We start from the raw sequence: 20457 nt of genomic DNA on the forward strand, positions 1-20457 counted from the left end.
AGTTGTATTTAACTCAGGCTAGTTTTGAGCCTAGATAAAAGCATGTGTAATTCACATGTCTCTTCACCTTGGGAGCCATGAGAACTATTTTTCAAGCTGCATATAACTCATACACAGGAAACAATTTAAAAAAAGAAATTTTTCATTAAATTAGAAAGGATTGTTTTGTTTTTGAAGTTTTTATTCTATTTTTGTAATAAAGCACCATGGGTCTAAGGGAAAAAACAATTTCTAATGTGGCAGTCAATTTGTAATTTGAGGGCTACTTGTAAGGGTGAAAACATTTCTCATGGATTTGCTTACTGGTCAGTTGTAATTTTGATGTGAGTATTTTTGTTTACTACTTTTGCCTATGTTCTCTTCTATTTCTACTTTTTTTATTTTTTACTATTCATTGATTATAATACCCTTTTGTCAGTTTTCTTAAGAAAAATGTATTCCAATTTGCCTTTTAGCTTAATTTATATTGCTGACATTTTTTATGAAAATTTCAAACAGAAGAAATTTGTAATACAATACTAATCACAGATTTAACATTTGCCGTATTCATCCTTTTTTCTTGTTTCTTTCTTGATGTATATGCTATTTTCTTTTGTGAGATCTTACATTGTTTTTATTCTTAAGAGTTCATATCTTATTAGTTAAATATTTATTTACTTACATAAGTAGCTCTTAAATGTTTCTATTTAAATTTTTAATTCATCAGGAATTACCTTTGTTATAAGCTAAGAGCTAAGGTTTTCAGTCAGTTAATTTAAAATGAAGTAAACTAATATTAAACTACTGGTGTTAATCAAATTTTAACTAACAAAGTAGTTGAAATTGGGACATACATATATTAAAAATGCATAATGGACAACAGTTAAAACAGTATAAGTAAGAGGCCAGGCTAGGTGGCTCTTGCCTATAATCCTTGTACCCTGGGAGGCTGAGACGGGAGGATTGGTAGAAACGCTTGAGCTCACGCATTGGAGACCAGCTTGAGTAAGAGTAAGATCCCATCTCTACTAAAAATAGAAAAATTAGCTGGGCTTTGTGGCGCATGCCTGTAGTCCCAGCTACTCAGGAGACTGAAGCAGGAAGATTGCTTGAGCCCAGGAGTTTGAAGTTGCAAGTGAGCTATGATGACACCAATGCAGTCTACCCAGAGTGACAGAGTGAAACTCTTGTCTGAAAAAAAAAGAAAAGAAAAAAAGAACAGAAATGTTCATCATTTATATCTACACAGATTGAACTGTGGATGAAAATGTTACTGTTTTTCTGATTCCAATAATACATCAGTGTTCTTCTCTACTTAAATGATCTCTTTTTTGCACCTAAGCTATTTAATAAAGTTTATTTTTAAGGGATTTTTTTTTTGGAGAAGGGGGAGGGTTTACAGCCAGAGGTGAGGGAGAGGAGAGAGAGAGAGAGAGAGGATTAAAATATCCCATAGTGTGGCTCACGCCTGTAATCCTAGCACTCTGGGAGGCCGAGGCGGGCGGATCGCTCAAGGTCAGGAGTTCAAAACCAGCCTGAGCGAGACCCCGTCTCTACCATAAAAAAAAATAGAAAGAAATTAATTGGCCAACTAATATATATAATATAAAAATCAGCCGGGCATGGTGGCTCGTGCCTGTAGTCCCAGCTACTCGGGAGGCTGGGGCAGGAGGATCACTTGAGCCCGGGAGTTTGAGGTTGCTGTGAGCTAGGCTGATGCCACGGCACTCACTCTAGCCTAGGCAAGAAAGCGAGACTCTGTCTCAAAAAAAAAAAAAAACACAAAAAAAAAAACCAAAAAAAAAACCAAAACAAAATATCCCATAGTGAATATAAAGTTCTGCATTTTAGGAATTCTGGAGTGTCAAGAAACATAGGAATTATCTGAAAAAAAAAACCAACAAAAAACACAGAGAGGTTCAGATGAAGAAGAGTTTTGTTTTGCATAGGCGTTTAATCTAAAAAAGAGATCTAAGTTAAAACTCATTTTTTTTGTTGCTTATTTATAGGACACGTCTTATACCACCTCTTTGTATCTAATTGATGTATGTTTGTGTGTGTGTATTAATCGTTGGTTCTCTCCACTCTTCCTGATATTTCTTTCTGTTAGTAGCAGCATATTAAAATCTAAACCAGGGTGGTAGATATGCCTGTATTAAATTCAGGTTTTGGTTAGAGCTAACATAATAGATTAGTAAGAGCTAAGGAATTATTTAACTTAGTTAAACACAATAGAAAGCCTGTTGGATTTTAAGAGACAACTTTTTATATGGTACAATGCTGATATGAGGTTAGGTGCGGGTGGCAGGTTCTTAAAAGTGAAGGATATAGTTGGTGTAGGTTCAGTGTATTCCATTGTTTAAGGAAAATGCTTTTTTTTTTGTAATTTTCCTTTTTGGTTGCGTTTAGTAGACATATCAAATACTTGTATTTATCTACAGGCAGAAGGAAGGGAAATGGAACCCAGTGCAAGGGCAGGAAGGCTCATCTAGGAAAGGAGAGACTGTGTATTAGGATCCAGAGACAGAAAGATTCAGGAAGAGATGCGAACAGCGGAAGAGGAAACCTAATGGAGGCCATGCTGGGTTTAAAAATCTTATTTTTCTCTAGAAAATTGCTCCTCAAAATTTAATCCATTGAGAGTCTGCATTTCTTATAAGCTCCCAGGTGATGCTGAGGTTGCTGGTCTGTGAGGGGACATCTGTATCAAGGAGTTTTGATTATTAAAGTGTTTAGTCTAGAAAATCAGATTTTGCATGACAGTGACTGCCGTAAATCCAGGTTTGTTTTTAACCCAAACAACATAGTTAACATTTGGATATAAAAGCACTCTTGGTTGTATAACTCATTTTATTAAAAAAGGCACTAAGCTACCTTGAAACCTTAGTGAACATTTTTATATTTTGTTACACTTATTAATCCTATTTTATATGCTTTCTATTGACCTTTTATCTGCTGATTTGCTTTGAAAAATCCCTGAGCAACAATGCAGCCTAACCCTTTCTCCCTAATATTTCCCTCTATTCCCCATTGGTCTGTCCTACTTTCATTCTATCATTTATATAAACATTATTTTTAATAGTGTTTTAAAACACAATGTATTTTATTATTTAACTCCATAAAATCATGTAATGCAAAGTACATATTGTCTTAACTTGTTTAGAAAAAGTTTTATACTAACTTTTCGCAGTCAACATAAACAATTAATAGTTGTTGTCATTTTCACTTCTGTATTAATACCGTGACTTGTTAGCACCATGACAGTTGTAGGATGGGAATATTTGAATATAAACTGATCATCACAGACAGCTAAATATATTTTATTGTCTGAGGTCATCTGGTGATTTTTCCATTTGGTAGTATTATACTTAATCCAAGATTTTCTTCTTTCTTCTTATTACTGAAGAGAATCTCCTTTTGCTTTTGCTGTCAGACACACACAAAGATAGATTACTGATGACTTATTTTAGTTTTATGATAATGTAAATAGCAAATTATAAATTTATTTCTTCATGAAGTTTATTAGACTCTTAAGCCTTTTAAAGGCAAAAAAAAAGTAAGCAAATAGCAAATTTTAAACAAATAGGAGTTCTATATATGTACCTGAGAGGTCAGAATATTTTTATTTTGAATTTTTTGGCAGCATTAAGGAGTATTAGACTGGGAATCACAACTTGGAGATTAGCAAGTGTAGAATTTTTCACTTTTCAGATGAAGAAACTAGGGCCTGCAGAGATTGTTCCTTTGCCAACCTCTGCTTACTGCAACTCTGTTTTTCTTTCTGTAGAATTTTATATTTAGCTTCAGATCATTGGTGTATTTTCCTCTCATGAGGCTGTCACTCAAGAATATTTAAAATACGCCTTAAAATATTTTACCTAACATTGTGTAATTTATGGTGATTACCAAAAGACATAATGTATTTCAAAGCTTTCTTAATATTACCATTTTAGATTAAAAACTATGTTAAGATTCACTTTGTTCAGTAATGAATATTATATACATTAGGAGACTCCCAGTCTTGCTAACTCTGCAACTTTCAGACAATCTTCAGAAGTTTACAGCCACACACATATTTTTTAAAAAGCATAGTTTCTCTTTGAAGGTACCAACTATTGCTGAGAACGATCAATACCAGAATACTGAAAACCTGTAATAATTTTAACTTTTACAATATTTAGGAATCAGTTCAAACTTATTATCAGTCATCATTAAAATAGTTAAAAGACATGCCTCCTGAGCCCCTCAAAGCCCCTCTTTCAGGTATGGGTTTTGGACATTATCTTTTCCCTTTAGTTTGCTTACAACAGGAAGCTTGTTTAATCCTTTGCTTTGTTTTAGAGTTTAAGCAAATAAGAAACCATCCCTGTTAGCTTTCAAAAGCTCTTACTTTTGTTGCATTAATGGTACTCACTGTAGATTCTGTGATTTTGCTTTATTTACCAGAAAGCTTGCCTTTGAGAGCTGTCACTCCATTCTTTTCAACAGTGTTGTTAATTGACTGATAGCAAGATTGAGTAGAAAAACTTCCATGACAAAAGACTGAGTATAGGTGTGACTCCAGTTTAAAGGCTGGTGAATCTTTACTTCTCAATCTCTTTTCTATTTGTACTAAAACACTAAATACAGACCGGAAGAACAAAGTACACTTAAAAGCATTCAGAAATGTTAAGCAACAATAAAACCCCATAACCATTTAAATGACAGCAGCTGACTATTTGAATTAACTTTGTGTTTGGCTTAATTTGGGGCCCTAATTATTCCTAACTTACGTGAGTAGATTTCAATTATATTATCCTGCAGGGATTTGTAGCTAAGGCAACTAAAAGAATCATTTTACATAAAGTACTTTTTGTTCAACTGATTAGGCAAGTTAAAACGTAATGATGTAAAATTGAAACCCTTCAATTTGTCCAAACAAATGTTTCTAGTAATTTTGTTTTTTTAAAAAAGGATTAAACTAAGTTTAAATTTAAATAATATTTTGGTCTTTTGGGAAGATTTTCTTCGTTGTAATACTGGTAGATCTATAAATAGGTTTTAAGATTAAATGTTTTAATAAAGTAGTAAGTCAAAGATAAAGACAAATTTGTCACAGTGGACACTTTCCTAAGTAATGTTTATTTGCTTTATAATCTTTGATATATAATTTGACAACTTTAAATACATAGGTTTGAAGAGAAATACAAATAAATAACTTGAATGACTAGTACCTCTTTAATTCTGTATCTTGGAATGCATTTCACTTGACCACAGATGAGAGACTCATTTAAAGATTTGAAATGCTATATACTAAGAAGTACAAGGACACACGATACGGTTGACATTGTGCTACAGTCAGTGGACAGTATTAATATTTAACTCCTTCTTCCTAAATACTCCTTCGCCCCACTACAAGAGCCCACATTAATTATGAACACCTTTACTAGAATGAAAGCTACTTTATGACTTAATTACTGATTACTAATCTATGTATTCTAGAGCACAGTATTTTAAAAACATTTGCCAGCATCAGTAGATCATTTTAAGGCTTAACCATAACATTTCATTAGGGTCTTAGAGCTAATATTGGTCTACTCTAGTGAACAAAAGTAAGAGCCAGCACCTAGCTCTGTTCTCCTTCATGTCTTCTTCTCAGCACCCCTTTAAGTCCCCTTCATCCTTTTTCTCTCTCTTCCCCCTGCCTTCCCCCTTCTTTCAGTTTCTGAACATCTGCTATATGTTAGCCATTGTCTTTTCATTTACTTATATTTTCATTATTTACTTTAATCTTGTCAATTCTTTGACCAGGTTTTACTAAAAGATGTAGCATAAAATTCAGACTTCAACTTTAACTTCAAAGTGTGGGTTTCCTCCCATACCCCATACCTCTAGCCAGGCTATATTACTAATTGTTTCTTAAAAACAATGCCGATGAATTCACCCTTCTACATATTCAGTTTCTTTTTGGCCTTTAGTATACTTTTTCAAAAGCTAGTAATCTTATGAAACTTTTTTTTAAATATATGTAAACAGGAATCCTCTGAATTTATCTAAGCAGCACAGTTCAATATAGTAAAGCACATGTGGTTATTGAACACTTAAGATATGTCTAATGTGACCAAGAAAGTACATTTTTGTTGCACAGAGCAATTTATAGGTACTTGTTTTCCTAAAAGGCTTTTTTTGTGATATGTCACCTCTTATGCCTCCTTTATATGTTTTGGTGAATTTCTTGAGGTCAGGGACAATGTTTTATTTATTTCTATATTATTTGTAGTGCTTAGGCTTTCAGAAATATTTTAATTGAGAAGTGGGTTCAAGGTGACTTAGTAACAAAGTAACATTTTAAAATATATACTTCATTTATGGGACAGCAGTTTCACTAATGACCACCTAAAACAGTATGGTGAGTTTGTGAATATAGAAAACAAACAAGTGTCCATACATGTATAGTGTATACCTTGTAGGAATAGTCTTTAGGATTAACAGCTGAGTATACTTTAAGTATACTGTAAGACTTAATTGTAATAAACTCTAGTTAGTTACTGACTGTGGCCTTAATTCTTATTGCATGATTTTGATAGTTCTTTAAATTATCTGGATGATAATAACCTGTACCTGAATTAATTAATGTTGGCTTCTCTTCCTTAAACATGGAGTTTTCTTCCTGAAATCGAGTGGTGAACCCAGCTGATATTGTCATATGCTTTCTTTGGTTTGAAAAGATGCTTTAGAAGATGATTATGAAGGCATTTATTTAAAAATAATAACTAATGGCAGTATCTCTAGTTATTTAGAAAACTCTTGAGATCGTGTGTATTTCCCCATTGTTTGATCAAACTTCTTTCCTGAATGGTTTATATTCATTTTAGAAAGGCAGTCCATTCTTAAAATGAAAGTTTAGCACCACTGAAAGTAAATGAAAACAATATATTAGTATTTTATAAGACAAATATAAGCGGAATATTGCTGCATTATTAGAACAAATCAATAATTTTCCAAGTAACTACCTGAAAGGAGAAGGGGATTGTTTCTTATGGAGAGAGATATTTATGAATCTAATCTGGCATGTATATGGGAAAAAGTAACAAAAACAGGCTGAGCATGGTGGCTCATATCTGTAATACTAGCACTTTGGAAGGCCAAGGTGCAAGGAACCCTTGAGTCCAGGAGTTTGAGACCAGCCAGGGCAATATAGTAAAACCCCCCTCTCTAAAAAAACTTGTTTTAAAAAATTAATCAGGCATGGTAGCATGCTGATGTGGGAGGATCATTTGAGCCCTGGGAGTTGGAGGCTGCAGTAAGCTATGATCACATCACTGCACTCCAGCCTGGGCCACAGTGTGAGACCCCATCTCTTAAAAAAAAAAAAAAAAACCAAGCAGTAACATTCTTTAAGCATAGTCCATATATTTGCCATTTAAGTAGGAAGGAATAAAATGTTCCCCTGAATATAACATTGACCTAATTGCCTTTTTATAGTACTTCTTCAAAATATGATCATATGAAAATATCTGGAGGAAAATAAACCTCCATGGATTTGAGTAAAAATTTTATTTTTGTCTTCGGATTTAGCATTTGCAAATGTATATCCGATTTAACATGCTGTCTCTGTGTGTCTGTCTCTTTCTTGCTTTTTTCTATTCTCATTTTCTCTATCAACTTAGGAAAAATATTAGTAAATTCTGTATCCAGTAGAAATGTATACTTTCATGGTTTTAGCAGCTGAGAAGTACTGTAGTATATATTATAATAAAGATACACTAACATAGTGAATTTTTTTACAACTTCTTTAAATTATTTTTTTATCTGTGCTTAAGAAAATTTTATTGGTATTTTATTCTATATGAAGATCTGATACTTTAAATTTACCTTATAAAAATCAAAATTTTTTCGGTATAGTAGACAAAAGAACTGAACTGTCAGACCAGTCCAAGAGTGAAGAAAGCAGATGCAGCTGGTCCAGAGGAGAGGGTCTAGTTGGTGCATAAAAAATTCATGTCAGCATTTTGACACTGCATTCTTTTGGGGTATCTGTTATCACTGAATAGGAAACTGTTTCAAATTGACAGGCAGACAGAATGTTGTGCTGAATGTGTAAATTGGAATTATCACATCTAGCAGTTCCCTTTACCAGGTGCTGGCTTGGAGCTTGGTTCTGCACTAATGTCAGGAGAGTGCCAGGAATAGTTTTATTTGCTAATTATCCATCATCTCTTCCAATGTCTAGTTTTTTTAGTGAACAGCTTGCCCAGGTGTTTTTAGGAATGCCGTGCAGGACAGTATAAGACTGCAGGTGCTTATGTGGCAAGAGGATGCTATATTGAACACTGAAAACACCTATATCCATCTGTGTGAAGAAGATTATTGCTTTCAAGGGTTTTACTCCCTAATGTACCTAGAACAATACTTGTTAGTGTTTTTTTTTGGCCCAGAGATGCAAGTGAAGGCAAAAAAAAAAATGTGGGTATTGGTGTTTTAAAGAAAACTGGGACATTTAATTAGGCTTCATGTTTGAATCTCTTTAAAAACTTTATGATTTGCAACCTATGTGAATAAGCAGTGAAATTGTCAAAGATTGTAAAAAAAATGAAAGCAAAGCAAGTGGTTAAAGAAATATTAAAGATTTTTTTTTTGTTTCTTCATACATTTTGATCTTTACCACTACATGAGGTGATTGTTATAGGGTTAAGTTCTTTTGTAATGTAGTACTGTGATGTTTGAAAACAAAATTTAGAATTTTATGCTTAACAAATTTATCTCGCAAGCTGTTGCTAAGTACTGCTCAAATTAATTTGTGCTGGAAGCATTTGTAACAGTGTTACTTTTGTGGAAATTTAATAAGTTAGATCACAAAATTATCCTTTAATTAGTTCTGTTAATTGTGTTTTTTTGACTATCATAAATATTTTTCTTAAGAGTTTTGTGGTCTATCTTTTGCCTATCCTGTGGGCAGTGAATTTTCTTAATACATTTCCATTATAGATTGCATTTTTGTTTTCTTTTTTGTAATCATCTTTGCATTATGGTAAGATAATGAAGTGCTAAGTGCTCAAAATTAAGATATTATAAAAGTTTTTTATGGTTTTCCTTGAGCTCTGAACGTGGCCATGGAATTTCTACAGCCAGTTACATTTCAGTGATACTGCTGAACGTTTCACAGGATTTGTCCTGTCAGCTTTGATTTAGGATTAGGCATTATGGTCGTTTGTATTGACTTGGTCTCTGTTTCCTTTCACTGACATATCCTGTAGTGAAATTACATTTATATGAGTTTCTCATGGGAACGACAAAAGATACATACTCAAAGGCAAGCGAGTTTTGGTGTAAAGTCTAATGGTTCAAATTCTGACTCTCTGACCACCTATGTGAACTTGTGCAAGTTATTTAACTTGAGCCTGTGTTTTCTTATTTAGTATAAAACTGGGAACATGCCTAACTTTTAGAACTGATAAGGCCTGGAAATGAAATGTTTAAACATTTAAACATCTGCCAGAACGTAAGCCATGTGCCCAGACTGTGCTGTGTACTAGGCATGTTTATTGCCTTTAAGGAACTTAACAATAATAATGGTACCTTATGACACCTTACAAGAAAACTAGAGAGAGCTGCATAGGTGGCACACCAGCTGAAACTGAAACAGCAGAGATACCTGAATGCTTAAGAATTGGCCAGCTGAAGAAGAATGAGAAAGGCATTCTAGGAATGGGAAGAGAGTGCAGAAACAATGCTACTAAAAAACGGGGTGAATTGCAAACAGTTCAAACAGTTCAATATTTGCGCATGGCGGGGTGACTAGAGACAGCTTTGAATAAAGCTGGGGCTAGATCATTCATGTGGAAGAGTTGGAATTTTATCATGTAGGAGAGATAGTTATAGAATACTTTAAAGGGTGATCATAGATTTTTGTTCTAGAAGTATGTATTTGGGTTAATGGGGTTGACTGTTGCAAACAATAAAATGTTTGACAAGTTCCTGTGGGACCAGACAATTAACATAAACCAGTGAAGTAGGCAGGATATAACGAAATGAAACAAAACTGGAAAATGCATGCTTGTCTAAAGTAAGCAGATGGCACTCAGATTCAGGTGTTTATTTTGTCATTATTTTGATACTTTTTCAATGTGAGTGTATTGTCCTTCGAGCTGATTTTTTTTTTTCTCAAGAAAAGTCAGAGTTTCAATTTGAATGTTATATCTCTGTATTTTGAAATATGGGCAACTAACTTAAAACACAAATTCAGACACTGATGGGGCAAATGAAATATACCTGTGAGCTGAATTCATCCTGTGCCCTGTCCATTTGTGCCTGTGGCAGTGATATCCAGGTAAGGAAGAGTGAGAGACTAGGAAAAAATTGCAATGAGATTAGATAAAAAGGAATGAATTGATGAGATTTCAGAAGTAGAATTGATGGGATTTGATAAATCACTGATGAGAGAAAGGGTGATTTATTCAAGTTTGTGGGTAGTAAGGAACAGAGACTAATGGAGGTTTGGGAATAAAGTAAACTAGACTCTCTGTCAGGGATCCAGGGGGAGTCATATGCCTGGCTGGTCCTTGTGGAGTTTGGAAGATGGTGTGGAAACTGGTCATATCTAACACAGATTCACAATCTGAAGCAGCAGGCATTTCTGGGACTCTGTTTATTCGCTTAGTTATTTGGCCCATGGATTCCCTTTGTATCTGCCTACTTCTCTCTTTTCTTTCCCTCTACTCAATCTTTTTCTTATTTTTCCTGCCTTGCAGTTTTGTTTTAGGATTTCTACTGTACTCCACCCAGCCTTATCACCCTGTCAGTTTCAGCTCTTGCTGTAATTCTGGAATTGTCCCATGTTTCCCAGTTTGAATTCCTGAGAACAGGAGAAATTCATGCGTTTCACTCCTTTTCTTTTATGAAGCCACATCATACATTGCTCTCAGGATCATGGGCTGACTGCTCTTGAGTCAAAGAACCATATCTTTTTCAATGAACTGTGAGTGATTGCTGGCAGGGTCTCAGTCAAGTTGGCTTTGCCCCTCAGCAGTGCCTGTAAGCAGATCATTTGAGTTAGAATGAACTCAGGGCTGGCGGAAATATCAGTTTATGTCTAGATTTGGTGAGTGGTGAATGTCAGGAATCAAGGTGGATTGTGAATTCACCAAGATAAGAAATACAAGAAGAGAAGTGGATATGATGGATAATTTCTGAGGTCAGTTTAATGAAGTTATTACGATTAAAAATATAGTAGTGGTAATATGCTGAGACTTAGACAGACTTGTCAGTGGGGCATTCTTAATTACAGAATTAACAAAATATTTTAGGGCCTTAATATTTCATAATTTCTAGCAAGCATTTAGTGTGAGGCATGCATTCATTATTAAATAAGAAACATGAGTAAAGTTTGGGAAGCTTTTATTATAGGTATATAGAAAGAACTAGATTTTAATCTCTCTCTCTAATTTGGATTTTCATTCAAATCTAAAAACAATGGCCACCCTATGCTGAATCCTTACTAGATATCAGACCCTGTGTACTAGGGACTTTTTATTCATTGCCCTGGGTGTAATGCTCACAATAATTCTATGCAGTTTATGCTGTTTTCTCAATTTTGTAGCTGAGGAAACTTATGCACAGATAGGTGACTTAGGTCTGAATCAAGAATATAGTGATGAGATTCATTCATATCCAGGGATATCTGACACAAAATTTATGATGCTCTTTAATTTGTATAATAATGAAAATCCATTTTGGTTTTTAGTTTTAAAATGTTTCTAGATGCATGTATATACTGTGGTGGCTGTGATTTAACCATCCATAATGTAAGCAATGCATATATATAAAAAGGAAATGGCTTTAAAGGTTCATACATGGATAAGCCACTGTTCACACTCAAGCTAAGTCTCCCTGGTCTAGGTCTTACTGCAGACAGCCAATTGAGAAAGTGAAAGATGGAGTATTCAGCATATGCTTTTGTCTCTGGTGCCAGACATCTTTCTTAACTCTGTGTTTTAATTGTGTTGACTAGATATTTTGGCATTGCATAGACACCTCAGTAGACAAGCCTTTATCAGCCCACAGATGGTTCTTTTTGGTGGCAACTTTCACATAATACCAGCTTCTTCTTTCAAATTCACCATCCATTGATAGCTTGTATGTGGAAGAGGTTTGTTCCTAGTCAATAAATATATAATTAAAAGATTATATTGTGATTTAATATATCACTTTTATTTTAAATTTGAGTTCTTTGTATATAACAATATTGAAGTAAATTATTGGATAAATGAAGAAATTTTTAAACTCCTATTTTGTAAGAGGGTTAGAGAGAATATCATTGGCTATATATGCCATTGATCTAACCTTCTATGGGCCTCTTAGAAGAATTTTTCTTATGTTTATAGAGCAATTAATCTTTATCCTCATTACTGTCAACTAAATCTTTACTGTTATATTGGTACTTTTAGAATGGCCCTTGAAAATATATGGGGATGCATTCTTATCTCAAATGGAGAACTAGAATTATGGTTAGTTGGGATTAGAGAAATAAGAAAATGTAAAGACGACTACATTTGGACCAGTGGCGAAGAAACTGGAAATCAGATTAGGGTATTAGTTAAATATTATATAATACTCTAACTCTTGGAAATATAAGCAGTTAGTTCTAGGTACTTAAATTTATTATTATTCTCCTAGGATAATAGCAATGTTGGTTTATATTGAGGCCACATATAGGCAATTTGAAATGCTATATATGACATGTCAAAATGGAGAAAGCCAGATCTAATGACACTTAGAACATACACTTAATCATTGAGCCCATAGTGCCACTTCTTGATTGGAATTATACATAAAGTCATTTGTTATTTCATTCAGCAAATGCTATATTCATAAAGTTTTTACTATGTGCAGTTTTTGGTGGTTGGTGGTGTGAAGAACTAAAACTAAGAATGAAGATTGTTTTAGCTATTCCCATAACATTCCTCTTAGGAAGAACAAATGTGGTATAAAAATATTTAGAACCAAGGCTTGAGATAGAGTATTCCTTAATCTTATCTTTGCTGTCTTCCCAAACACAACACATCTCATCTCTTAGAGATTCAGCTTAAACAGACAGAACAGGATCAGTATTTAACTTGGTGTTCTTAAGTTATCAGAATTGAGGATAATTACTTATACATCAGGGATGGTGAAAATTTAGCAACCTTTAAAAATGATAGCAAGTGTAAATAAAAGTACTGAAAAAAATAATTATTTACAAAACTTACACTTTAAAAAACACATGAAATAAACTATGGATACATTTATCGTTGTTTTCCCAGACATAATATAGTGTGCCATTTGTAATTTAGGGTGTTTGTTTTTTGTTGGCTATCGTTTATTTTCAGCCTGCTATGTAGTTTTTATTTTAAAATGCCAGGGAGTTTATAGTCAAATAATGTGTATTATCATTTATTTTTCTACATGTTAGAAAATGTTAACTGAATAAATATAATTTTGATATGTACCTATGGAATTAATTGTCCAGAGTTTAAATAATTATGTTTGATGTTTGAACATTCAGATTATTTTGATAATTAGTAAGGATTAAGAAGATGCTACTAATAAAAGCTTGAAATAACTGACACAGTTTAAGATAAAGAAAAATTGTCACTGAGTTTTAAAATATTTTAATAATTTGAGCATCAAATTATTTTATAACATTTGCCACTTTAATTCTGACATGCCTGTGTATAAATGTTTTTATGAAAAGAAATTGTGTAATTTAAGTCATTGTGTTAATTTAATGCTATTATTTTTATCTCTGTTGCATGGTAGTTTTTGAAATAAATGTTTCTTTTTCCTAATTCTACATGATTACAAATTCTCACATAAGTAAAAATGACCACAAAACAAAAGTTATGTGTTATTTGATTAATACTCATTTTCTTTTTGTCCTTTGAACTTTAATCTTATATGAGGCTTTGTTTTTAAAACATAAAAGTATTTTTAATGACTTGTGTTATGAGCAAATTCAGACATCATAGAAAATTGGGAGAACAATAAAAAAGTATTTGAAATTTTTGATTCCTAGAAACTAACATTTTGGGGACATTTCATGGTTTTTTTTTCATAAAAAACTTGGTTTTCCATATTTTAAAGACTAAATAGCATGCAATTACTTTGTGGTCTTTTTAAAAGTGTATATGAGGCCGGGCGCTGTGGCTCACGCCTGTAATCCTAGCTCTTGGGAGGCCGAGGTGGGCGGATTGCTCAAGGTCAGGAGTTCAAAACCAGCCTGAGCAAGAGCGAGACCCCGTCTCTACTATAAATAGAAAGAAATTAATTGGCCAACTGATATATATATATAAAAAAAAAAAATTAGCCGGGCATGGTGGCGCATGCCTGTAGTCCCAGCTACTCGGGAGGCTGAGGCAGAAGGATCACTTGAGCTCAGGAGTTTAAGGTTGCTGTGAGCTAGGCTGACGCCACGGCACTCACTCTAGCCTGGACAACAAAGCGAGACTCTGTCTCAAAAAAAAAAAAAGTGTATATGAAAGCCTCAAATGTGCAATATGTCTAGCAATTTTTTTTATTTTTATTTTTAATTGACAAATAATAATTGTACATATTCATGGGGTATGTAGTGATGTTTTGATACATATGATGTATAGGATTAGGGTAATTGTCTAGCAAATTTTATAATCACATTTTGTGTATGAGTTCAGTCACTTAGATCTCTGAATTCCTGGAAAAATACACCATGATAACATGACTCAGGAGGTGCTTTAGGAAAACATAATTTCTGAGAATCCATAATTTGGGTTTTTGGTCTAATTCTGAGTCTAATTAATTTCTATGGTTCAGTTTCCTCATCTTACATATTAAGAAATTAGATTAGAAGGAGGCCAGTATCTACACTGACTCTAAACTGTGAAATAAAGTTAGTCTACAAAAGAAGAATATTTGCTTCTAATTTAAAAAATACTTGCCTTTAGTTTTCTTTTTATTCATTATTGTTTTTCACTTTATCTTATAAAAACACTTTAACCATGTAATAGGTGATTGTTTTAAAATACACTGTTGTCTTCCAATTGCTTAACTTTGGCTTATTTTGATAATTTTCATTACGTGTCACTAGTTTTAGGATATGTGCATATTTTACTGACATTTTAATAGGATAAGTAGCAAAGTATTTTAGCATAGCTAGTTTTGCAAAGATTTTAAGTTTTCAGTAACATCAAATCACTTAAAGAAACTCATCTACCATTTGCTAAGAGATGTCAGATGTCCTAGCAGGTTCCATATGTCTGATTAAAGGTATTGCTGTGCAGTGTTACACCCAGAGAAATTTATATTTTACTAATTTTGTCAGTATCACTTCTAAAATGTCTTTTAACATTTGATATTGTTCTTCATCAACAAATGCATGAATATACTTGGTTTAACCCTTGAACATTTTCATCATATGTTATTTTGTTATAAAATAATTTACTTAAAATTAGTGTTTTTCCTTAATTACATCAGTCTGTTTTTGTTATCAGAAAGTATGGCAAAAGATAATTTATAAAAAAAGAAATATTGCATTTACCTTTGAATTTTGTTTCACTTGACAAAGTTAAAACTAGCAAAATTTGTAACTTAAGGGAAAAGAAAATTAATATGGTGAAATACCAGATTATAATGTGGTCTGCTCATCTTATGTTAGTTATCAAGGATTTTTATCTGTTTTTAGTAGAGACAAGTTCTTGCTCTTGCTCAAGCAGGTCTTGAACTCTTGAACTCAAGCCATTCTTTGCCTCAGCTTCCTAGAGTGCTGGGATTACAGGTATGAGCCAGTGCACCTGGCCCAAGGAATTTTTAAAGAAGACTAAAATGGATGACAGAAAAAACTTCTTAAATTTAGAAAATAGATACTTTTTAAGAATAGATTAAGCATATTGTTTTTGCATTATCCTTATTGGTAAATTCCTCAGAAAAAGCCCAGCCAATCCATAATAACCCAGCCCCTTTTAGCAACTTTTGCTTCCCTTTTAATTTGTTGCCAGTGAATTTTGAACTTCTCTTACCACCCAGTAGTGCCTATCACCTCTTGCCATTACTAGGCAAGTACTCTTTTCATTTAGCAAATAGCTCTGTATTGATATCTAATATTAAGGTAACAGATAGTTCTTGATTCGCAACTAGTTTTATGTTACTTTATTGTAGCTTCGTGAGAGCAGGGATGGTGTCTTTTGCTAGTATATATTCCCAGACCTGAGGAAAGTGCCAGGGACAACAGATATTTTTAAATGAATAAATATTTGCTGAATGAATGAATAAATTAATGAATAAATGAATTTCCCAGCAGATAACTATATTAATAGAACATGAGTAAGCCTTTATTTTGGTGCTAGATTTGCATTTTATAAACTCTAGGGAAAGAAGACGAATATTTAATTTTTCATAGCACTTTTAGTCTTTGACCAGGCAAGTTCACCTAATCACTTTTGCATCCACCAATGTCTTCCATGCAACAACAGTGTCTGCTATAGAGGAGATATTAAATAAAATAATTGTTGGAGGAATGAATAAATGAATGAACCCTATCCCAGTCACACTATTGTAAAAAAGAAAAAAACACCAAAATTTGTTTTGAAAAAAAAATTGCCCATAAAACCAAATACATAAAAGTGATGCTGGTGTCTGAGTACTAAATCACAAAGAAAAATGAATGAATACTGAAAGTCTGAGAATATGATTTCTGGCATTATGTTTATACTTTCTCATAGACATTATTCTATATAAATTTTAAAAAGGCATGGGGTCTCCTCATTTTATGGGGGTCTAACAGTGCAGTGAAGTTGGGTAATTTGTTTGTGGTCAATAGCTGGAGCTAGCTGGTAGCAGACACGAGTTAGAAATCATGCTGTTTGATTCCCAGGCTATTGATCTTTGGCCTTGGTAGGATTGATTGCCTTCTCTGTTTAGGCCTTGTCATATATGAACTGATGATGGGCAACAGACAGCTCAGGTTGATCTTTATTATTGTCTTGCAAGCTTTTAAGGGACCCAAACCATAGTAACCATTGAATGGGATTCAGTTGCTTGGGTGTAGCCTTTCCTCATTGCCTCCTAAGTATTGCAAAGTATTGCCCAAGGAACCTCAGGTTTTAAATGATGATACCAGAAATAATCCTTTTATAGCAACTGAAAAAATCTCTAAAACATGTTTGACAGTCCTTTTCTTCACAACTCCACTCCCAAACTCAAGAATGTGACACTTTGCCCTAAACAACAGTGGCTCCCTCCTGTGATGGTTCTTAAGTTCTGGAGAGTGGTTTGTGGTGAGTTGATGAAAAGATGGCAAATGATGGGAAACCTCAATCTGTTACTGTTATTTACATTTGATTTAATGTAAAATTAGATTTAAGTGTTTTAGGGCCAACTGAAGGGGTTGGAACCCAAGAAATCAGGTATAATATAGGGAGAGCCAGCTACAAAATAAAAGAGCATGTTTTCTCAGACATAAGATTGGTAGTTGAGTCAAATAGTTGTAGGAAAAAAATAATGAAGTTGTCTGAGAAGATTAGAAATCAATACATTTGACTCAGACCTATTGAATTATGTGTCAGAAGTATTAAATCACCCCTAGACTCTTGTAGTTCCTTAGTACCAAGTATGAAATTAATCTGAAGAGCAGCAGATATTTTATTTTTCAACAAAGTATTTATAGGAACGACATTAAAAAAATAATTACAGTTTCCTGATATAAGTAGCAATCTATTTTGGAGGAAGAGCTAAAAATGCTAGAACCCAATTTTTCTTTATGACAAGTCACTGAAACTGTGAAAATAATGTTAAATTATCAGTATTTCTTTTAATTTATGCTTTACTATGTACTTACTTAGCATAGATATGGGCCACCAATGATATGGCAACAGTCATAAACATTCCTAAATAGTATGTTGTCAGATATGTATTTCATGGCTTTATTCTGTATATCCCTCTATAAAAAAGGCACTCATTGTAAGCCTCAGATTAGGTGATCTTGTTGATTTTCATGTATGGGGAATTAAGTGCCAAGTGATGTGTCTAAAGGTAGCATATGTATATATCTCGTGAGAACCTGTTTCAGATTCAGAAGAAATTGAATGTATTTGCTACAGCATTGAGATAATGCCTAGAACAATCCTTTTTTTGTGAGGTGGGGAGGATGTTTGCCCAGATACCTGTCATTGATATGTGCAGAGTAATGAACCAGAGAATGAATTAACCAGGGCATATTATGGGCAAAAATTTTTAAACATTATGCAATTATTGCATATTATTAAATAGAAAGTTTCTATTTAATTTGACAGCCTCATTTACATCTTTGTTAATATGAAAGTTTCAATCACTATATATTTACAGTGAAGTAGGAAAATGGGATTTCCCCATCTCCCTGAATTTAATCTGTCCATTTTACTTTGTATTAAAACTTTTGGCTCTCAGCATGCTGCTTTATAGATAGCAGATTCTATTCTTTTTCTCTATTCTGTTCACTCTAAACAGGCTTCAAACTCTTTATAAAAGATAGTAAGTTAGCTAAAGTGCTCCAGTGTTTTTCATCTTTCTTCTCTATTTCTAAAACTATAACCTTATTTTGTTTTTCTAAAATGTAATGTAATTTAACAGTTGACAAAGCTAGTTGTGACACAGGGCAGCATTTTCTGTATTGGGAATTGATGGGCGAGAACTGTCTGAAATCCCCTAGTCAGACTTTTTCTGATATAAAGATAAACGAGAAGTATTACCGTGTTTCCCTGAAAATAAGACAGGGTCTTATATTTATTTTTCCTCAAGAAGACACGCTAGGGCTTATTTTCAGGGGATGTGTTATTTTCCCCTCAATGCCTCAGCTTGCAGCATGCATAGGATGGCCAGGATCTGACAGGGGGAGCCGACCTTGTTGGTGGGGCTGCCCACACCTTTCCTGTCACCTCTGGGATAGTAACTGTCATGATGGGGCAGATGAGAAGGGCTGCTCCCGACAAAATGCTTGGGTTGTGCAGATATGCTACGTATCCACGCCCATCACTAGGTCTTATTTTCAGGGTAGGGCTTAAATTGCGCAAATTCTTAGAAATCCTGCTAGGGCTATTTCAGGGAAACATGGTAGAACTGGAAGTATTTTAGCAGCTTTCACTGCATTGCAGCTATTTTTTCTCACTTTTATTTGGGGGATATGGAATGTTCATGTAATTATTTAAGATTATAATTTATTTAACCTTTTTTTAATATGAAGAGATCATTTCCCCCTGATCAGTGTAGATTAGGAGCTGCTACCTGTTCTAGGAAGGAAAGTAGTCACTAATTCTTTTATTTTATCTTCTCAAATATGGGATTTGTAGTTTTTGCTGCTGTTTTTGAGCCAATGGTGCATTTCTCCTGAGATACACCCAGGGAGTAAAGTGGCCTTTGTTAGTAACCTGTGCTGTACACTCCACAGACAAGGAGAATAGAACGCACAGGGAAACAATTCATCACCCTAAAGGGAATGCAGGGAGAGGACTTACATCATAATTTCCATGAAAACTGGATTATTTTAAGCAGCACTGAAAATATTGTTTGAAATAATTTTATTTAAGTCATTTTGCATAGATTGTGAACTTTAAGGAGAAAACGGTTTGTAATTTTTTTTTTTTTTGGTTCAGAAAGGTAGAAGTGACACCAGTTTTGGAAGAAGGAAGGAATTGAGCATTTTTTGTGTGATGAAGATTGTTTTTTAATGTTAGTAGTCATAAAATATGGATCTGATTTTCTCCATTATTAAGAAAAAGGGGCTAAAAAGTTTTGGTCACTTACCCAAGGTCACATAACTTTTAAGTTAGTAGAGCTGGGGTTCAAATCCAAACTTACTTCTTCAAGTCCGTGGTTTTTCTGTTAAGCCATGCTGCTGTTAGCAGAATAGGAAAGAAATGTTAACATTTCATGCTCTTTTCCTTCTTTCTTTTTCTGGAACATGCCAGACTTTTTCTTGTGTCTGGAACTCATTCCTTGGCTTGTCATATCCCTGATTTTTCTCATCCTTTAGGTCTTGGCTCTAATTAATGTCAACCCCCAGAGAGGCCATCATATGGAAAGCACCTCCCAAATTACATCATCCTGTTTATTTTCTTCATAACAGTCTTGGTATCCATAAATACTTTATATGTATGTCTCTCCTACTATAGTATGCTCTACACGAATAGAGACCTACCATTTTCCTTTTTGTTTCAAGTTTTGTTTCACAGACTAGTGCTTGGCACATATTAGCATAGTCAGTAGCTCAATGAATGAATAGAACTTTTAATATATCCTGGCTTCCTTTTAAGTGTATAAAGATAAGTACTGCTTCCTCAAAAAATATGTTTCAAAGAAGTAATTAAAACCATACTTCAGTTTTAAATTTAAGTTGTTACTGTGGCAGGCAAAAGCTATTTTAAAGAAATGTTATATATAAATTTCCCTGAAAATTATTAGTGATTCTTATTGAACCTATGCTTTACTGATATTACAGTTTGTAACCTTGTATTTTAT

General features: G+C 33.7%; 1 protein-coding gene and 1 long non-coding RNA gene across 27 annotated transcripts in view; one reads left to right on the top strand and one right to left on the bottom strand.

Annotated features, from left to right (window-relative positions):
- Positions 1-20457, top strand: part of ADGRL2 (adhesion G protein-coupled receptor L2) — a 632947-nt gene that overhangs the window by 479301 nt on the left and 133189 nt on the right. The gene's annotated exons all lie outside the window — the stretch shown is intronic.
- The window catches only part of LOC105861928 (uncharacterized), a 35960-nt gene continuing 27535 nt past the window's right edge, over positions 12033-20457 (bottom strand). Inside the window, exons 2-3 of the long non-coding RNA XR_012916055.1 lie at positions 19744-19831; positions 12033-12114 (exon numbers count right to left, since the gene is read on the bottom strand). This is a non-coding gene — a long non-coding RNA (uncharacterized LOC105861928). The remainder of the gene's footprint in view (positions 12115-19743; positions 19832-20457) is intronic.

Source organism: Microcebus murinus, chromosome 2 (assembly GCF_040939455.1).
Source record: "Microcebus murinus isolate Inina chromosome 2, M.murinus_Inina_mat1.0, whole genome shotgun sequence".
NCBI classification, from domain to species: Eukaryota; Metazoa; Chordata; class Mammalia; order Primates; family Cheirogaleidae; genus Microcebus; species Microcebus murinus.